Source organism: Callionymus lyra, chromosome 12 (genome assembly GCF_982586985.1).
Source record: "Callionymus lyra chromosome 12, fCalLyr1.hap1.1, whole genome shotgun sequence".
Classification (NCBI taxonomy): Eukaryota; Metazoa; Chordata; class Actinopteri; order Syngnathiformes; family Callionymidae; genus Callionymus; species Callionymus lyra.
This window is the reverse complement of record NC_141829.1, coordinates 26,902,072-26,908,071: the sequence shown is the minus strand read 5'-3', so window position 1 is coordinate 26,908,071 and position 6,000 is coordinate 26,902,072. Positions and strand designations below refer to the sequence as shown.

The window sequence follows — 6,000 nt, the reverse complement described above, 5'->3', positions numbered from 1 at the left end:
ATATTTTTCCTGTTGATTTTTAAACTAAAATAATCCAAGCATTTAAGTCGCTTGTATATTGAACAGTCCATGGTCACAATAATAAATGGTGGTAATAATGAAAACCTTCTTAAATACCCTATTTGGAATCCTTATTTTGTATTATAAAGGAATACAAGAACATTTAAATCCAACATGCATGCTTGCTGTGCATCAGCAGGACACCTTTGGGTATGTGTGCAGCTGGATGTGATGGGTGAGTCCAGGGTGAGGAGGGGTGAGGAGGGCTGCAGGACTCACCACGCCTCAGCACCGTAACTTCGTCAGCCATATTGACTTCTTCTTCTCCGGCTGCAGGAGGAGATCTCGCTCCGTTAGGTGAGCAGCACAGGCAGCTACAGAAGCGACTATTTATAACGGTGGATATATAAAGTGCGTTAGCCGAGGGAGGGACCGCCAGGGGAGTCATCATCCTCCGCCGCAGTTTGGAGGTGAGTTTGACCGCCTTCATCTCTTCTTTAAGCCCTTCAAACACACGGGGTTTATCTTGCCTCGGCGAGGACAACTTCTTGTACTGCGTAGACATATTAAACAAACGAGTCTGGAGCTCCAGTTCCACCCTCCTGCGGGCATCTTTTGGAACCGGTCGAGGACGGGTGAGAGGAGCGGTGTCACCTGGCGCTGAGGTGCTCTGTGTCCGCCTCGTGTTATGCAACAGTGGCGGCGGAGCTCGCACAATACTGTTTCTAGAGGCGACTGCGTTCAACAAAAACAAAAACACAGCACCTTTTGAGGATGTGTGTCGGGTCAGTGTGTGTCAAAAAGCAACGTCTTTTCGTTCCCGTTCTTTATGCCTCGGAGGTGCAACTGTTGCCGCTGACAACCGCCTGTCAACCAGGTGTACACTTCATACTGTTGCTAAAGCTAATAGCTTCTTTATTTAAGCGTGTTTACAGCTGGCATTTCATTTAACATCTAATTGAAATTGTATTTAAATTGTGTATTCTTCGGTTTATATGATAAGTTGTTTATGAAATATTATTATATTATGTTATATTATTGTTCCAGTGATCGCTGGCTTCCACCTATACAGCTGTAGAAAAGTGGGCGCCCACACACGGCGTTAGCTGTCCATCTGGCTGGAGCACATGCTCCCGCCCGCGGGAATATCGAAATAGCCGCTACCGATTGGCTAAAAAAGTTGCGTGGGAGACTCCCGGATTGGCTGGTGTACTTGCCGCTCAAATCCGCCTGTGGCGTCTGACCACGCCCCCTCCGTGGACCAGGTTACAAGTCATTTAAGAGAGAGCTCCTCTACATAGTGACATCAGATACCTGTGCAGCACGGTGTTGGGTTTCTCTCTGCTATTTTTCTCAGACTTGTTGAATTACCCACAGAACCGCCTATAAAAATGGAATGTTATAGATAATTTAGTTTCCAATTCTTTGTTTATTATTTGTAACACAAGAGCCCTAGATCACAAAGCAAATGGAGTATTTAGAAACAATATTGTATTAATACTAATAATACTGCAGCATTTCCGTCTAGGTGTTTGTTGCCAGCTTTATTTATCCAATTTATAAGTTGCAGTCATGGTTTCCAAGGTAACAGTTTCTTCCATCAAAATAAAATCTTTTTTACTTTAATACCATGTATTTCATAAGGCAACTGGATTATACGGTGCATTGAGTGTGGTGTGGCTTCATAGCTAACCAAATACAAACAAATTTTCAATCATGCTAAGGATGGGTACTATATGGAGAAAAAAATCTGGATACATTCTTATCAATAACGACAAAAAAGGCGGGGGGAACCCTGGACAGGACGCAAGTCTGTCCCAATGCACACAAAGACATACAACCATTCACACACACACTGGTGTTTCATATGTTTCTGGACTGGGAGGAAAACCGGAGTGCCCTGAGTAAACCCACACAGCACGGGAGAACATACAAACTCCACACAGAAAGGTCAGACCTTGGCTCCCTCCCGACCTGGAAGCGAATCAGCAACCTTCGTGCTGTCATAGACATATATACTTAGACACCACATCGACTGCTGCCGCCCACTAGAGCAGTGTGTATACAGGGCGGCCATCTTGGTACAGTTCCACTCTCTCCTACAGTGCATTACGTCTATAGAGGAATGATGTGTTAACACTATATAAGTGATCTTAAATGGGTAATTTGTCAAGCTTTTTTCCAAAGGAGTTGTTTTTCAAACCTCAGAGCAGATAGGCAGACATTATTAAAATAAATATTTAACTATAAAAAAAAAACATTTTGAAGTGATAGATGAAACAAATATGAATGGTATGCTGAGGATGATGTCACAAATTACATAATGTTTTAAAATGAAATTTTGTATTGAGAAAACATGGGATAAAATTATGATTAGGATCACTGCAATGTGATAAGAAGTGCAGCGTACAAATGACAGTTGATTGTTGATTCTACCTCAGTAATAGATTTTTTAAATAAAACCCTCTTAGAAATTAAACTAATTTGACAGAAGTTACCCCTTCTGATGCAACTGGACTTGACAACTAGATTTACAACCAAAACAAATATTACAAAAGAGCTAAACATTAATAATAATCAGTAATTTAATAACAAACTTCCCATACTATGTTATCCCTTAATTACATTTTACCTGTGAAAAATGATCCCACGAGAACTCGTATGTATATTCCACTAATTAAAGCATCCATAAGCGGCTCAGAAGTATCTCTTTCCCTGCAGTTCTTACTGCCCAGCTGCCTCTGATGAAACTGTACCAAGATGGTGGCCATTTATTCCCATCCGTCTGCAGTCGATGCGGTGTCTATTATATATATCTCTATGCGACGCTGTGTGCCCCTATTTATGATTATATTTATTTTTAAATCTTTTAATGGAACTTCAGATAATGGATTTGAGGACACATTGAACAACACATTAAATGTTTATTTAAACAAAAGAAGTCAATCTGATTGTTTTCTAATCGTCTTGTCACTATCTGGTCTGATAAAGCTTCATGATTGGCTGATAGACAGTATGCTGGTTTTGCACCACTTTCTATGCCACTGATTGGCTGGTCCATATCATCGTGGTTATTTAAAAACCTTAACTGATCCCTAATTGGTGATAAGTATAATCTATTGTATTTTTGGGGTTAAAGGGCAACTAATGTTTTTATTTGTATTTATTTAATTTTAAATTTGAATTGATATTGGACCTCTATTGTATTCATCGGTATGTGTCTATTTGCTTAAATCGCTTAATTTCTCTGGACACTAACCCTGTATTTCCCCGACCACTCTGCTCTAATTGATAAAACATTGAGGTTTGTCAACGCGTGTGAAAGTCTCTACCTCCATTGGTCTGTATAAACAAAGCAGGGATTACCGCTGGCTGGGAGAGGAGTGAAGCCATTATTACATCAAAATGGGCTCTGCTCTTGTAACCTCTTGTTCACCAATATTTCATGCTCGGTAGAAAGAGTCCTCAAATCCCTAATATAAGGTTTAAAGAAGTGCTTTTAAAAATCTATTTATATCTGTATGATGTGACAAGGCAGCAGGCCGGACACATGTTTCCCAACACTTTCCATACCTACAGCAGAAATGGACCAAAGACTGGACATTAACCACTGATATACTTGAAGAAACAAAAGTTTTATTTTGTTTTGAACTGTCAGTTAGCGCAGTATAGTTTTGGAGGAAGAAGCTGATGAAGAGTGATGAAGAAGAAGAGCGAGATGATCATGGCCCATTTATTTATACAATATTGTTTCAAAATTGGTAAGGTCACATACTTGTCGAAGGATAAAGGATCCGATAACTCAGAACAAAATAGTCATTCATTAATGATTTTCTTGTACTCTTTAAACACAGGAAGAGCATACAAACTCCACCAAGCAGTAAAATACAAATCTAAACTTCCCTAAGAAAAAAAGACGAAAAGATCTCATTTTGAGTGTTAACCGTTTTGTACATAAAATGTTAACACACACATGTGTCACACCATTAACCTAAACTCAGGAAGAGGTGGCTCCTCTACACAATTCGAGCTGTCACTGGGCTGTAGACTGATGACAGGGGATATGAATAAACCTGACACCTACAGGCTGAAGTAATGCCTTCAAGTCTCATCTCACTTTCTTTTTAGGACTTTGTTAATGGAAACAACAGCACATCTTCCGACATTTTAACAGGCTAAAAGATGTTTATTGTTGCTGTTATGTTTAAGTCTTCATGAGCGGTTGGTTTTTGTTTTGAAAATCCTATGTATGGCTATTGGTTTCAGAAAGTTATCCTAATTAATAAATTATTATTATGAAATGCTTAAAGGGCAATTAATGTGAAAACCTAACTCTCCTGACTTACTCACATGTTTCAAATGTTGTTGGTATTCATGAGTACAATAGAGGTCCAAGATATATTTAAGAAACACTAAACACAGGTGAGAACACTTTGCGATCTGTTTTTACAAAAGTGAGGGAATCTTGCACAATATTTTTATTTTCTCAAATTCTCTCTTATTTTATATTGATATGATTGACACGTAGAGAACTATTATCTAAAAAATATATGTTGATAGCAAAGATTTGCTCAAAATAACCCAGAGTCAGATATCAGTTCAAGGTGTCAGATGTCAGCTGTCGTCTGTTGCATCATTAGCAAATACAAAATATAAAAGCTAATAATCATTATTTTTTCCACTATAATAACAATTAAACATGTTTGGAAATGAATAAAAGCTTCAATATTTCAATAAACTTCAGGTTTATATTTAATAGAAGTATGCTATGACTTCAGCAAACTTGTATAATATATATAGCGGAGATGATAATGGAATATACAGACATGTCATTAGGACAACGACATGAACAACAACAACCTCCAGTTTGTCAAGTGAGCCGAGTACCCTGACAGCTGGTCATGAGACTATATAACCCTACATGAACAAAATTCAAAATAATGCTGTGAAATTAGCCTGCAATCCACCTATTCTTTCCTTCGACTCTACCACACATTCAAGTGTTAAAGCCAGAGATTTCTGCTTATTTACCTAATGTACAGAAGGAGATCTCCAGTGGGATTAATAAATCCTATCTAATCTAATTCTTTTATTCCTACACTATACTCCCTGTGAGATCTGTGCAGAAGAAGATTTACGTTTATTTGTAATATTGTTGGGTCTGTTCTGCAGTACTGTGTTTCTTTCTCTGATTTCATTTAAGTTTGTAATTATTTAAAATCATTTTACTACATGTTTACTAGGACTGAAATCAACATTTTACTCTGGTCAGTGGTTTTCCTTTTTACAATTCAACAGTTAAATAAAGATGTGTTATTCATATCAATTCATGCATCATTTCGTCTCATTTTGTCATAATATGTAGGCCTGGAAAGAAGTGTTTATATGTTGATTGGCTCAAATATTGTGGCAGTCATTCAAGTGTGTATTGTTTTGTGTAATGAATAATGTAGAAAATGATGAATTAAAAAAAAGATTACAAGATAAATCACAATATTGGTTTAAAAAATTGTGAGTTGATTATATTGCCAAATCGTTGAGCCTTTATCTCTCCTTTGTGAAGATTAAATGGTGAAGGAGTGGTTACTTTTATTTATTTTAACTGCTGAAATGGGTTTAAAGCAAAGTCTTGAATTCTCATCACGCCTCCTTTTCTTCCTCCAACCATGTTTTGGCCTGACCTATAGAGTAGGCAGCAGAGTAAGATGATACATGCAGGAATATTTTACAGCACAAGATGGACCAAAATCTAAATACAATCTAGGACCCACTGTTTCTCCACTTGTCTTAGGACATATTTTAAAATACTGGAAACACAGTGCAACACAGTGCAAAGACATTCTTATAAATACTTATAAATGCGTACACATGTTTATCTGTAGGTGGAGGATTTCTTCTTAATTCAAGGTTAGGTGAAAGAGCAAATGTTTTCACAAGATCGCTGCATAATGCTGTGTTTTGTTGAGTTATTTAGTTAACATTTTTTTTCCACTGGTTTAC

General features: G+C 37.6%; 1 protein-coding gene across 1 annotated transcript in view; it reads left to right on the top strand.

The window, feature by feature from the left end:
* Window positions 1–306: 306 nt before the first annotated feature.
* The window catches only part of LOC148068825 (radixin), a 32,512-nt gene continuing 26,818 nt past the window's right edge, over window positions 307–6,000 (top strand). Inside the window, exon 1 of the mRNA XM_087804855.1 lies at window positions 307–470. The gene's annotated coding sequence lies outside the window, so the exon portion shown is untranslated. The remainder of the gene's footprint in view (window positions 471–6,000) is intronic.